Source organism: Plasmopara halstedii, assembly GCF_900000015.1.
Source record: "Plasmopara halstedii genome assembly, contig: Scaffold_614, whole genome shotgun sequence".
Classification (NCBI taxonomy): domain Eukaryota; phylum Oomycota; class Peronosporomycetes; order Peronosporales; family Peronosporaceae; genus Plasmopara; species Plasmopara halstedii.
In genome coordinates, this window is record NW_020187532.1 from 274,794 (window position 1) to 275,236 (window position 443).

A 443-nucleotide genomic window follows, 5' to 3' on the forward strand; every position below is an offset into this window, starting at 1 on the left:
ATGGCCCCCTCCAAGACAGCTTCATCTAGAAGCGATGACGAGTTTATCTTCTCGCCCGGTTGCACAATGACCACTTCGGCCAAATCGCCTGCCTTCAAGGCACTGCCGAACTCCTTAAGGAACATCTCGTCCAGCTCAAGAAGAGCATCTTCTGCAGGCATAGCCTTGAGGCGGACGTCGCCATCTTCCTCCTCCGTCATATCGTTGACGAGGGTGTATAACTGTGTATCGTCGTCTACGGTAGACGCACCCTGGATCAGGGTCGGCGCCCGGCGTCTTGCAACCAGCATACGGCGTTACCGTCGCCTTTGCACAGAGGTTCTATGTCTCGGTGAGACCAGGGTAAATACGTATTTCGCGTCGTCCGGTGTCACCCTCACACTCTGCTCCTTTGGAGCTCCGATGTTATCTACAACATCCGACGAAGAGCTGCTAACCCCGCA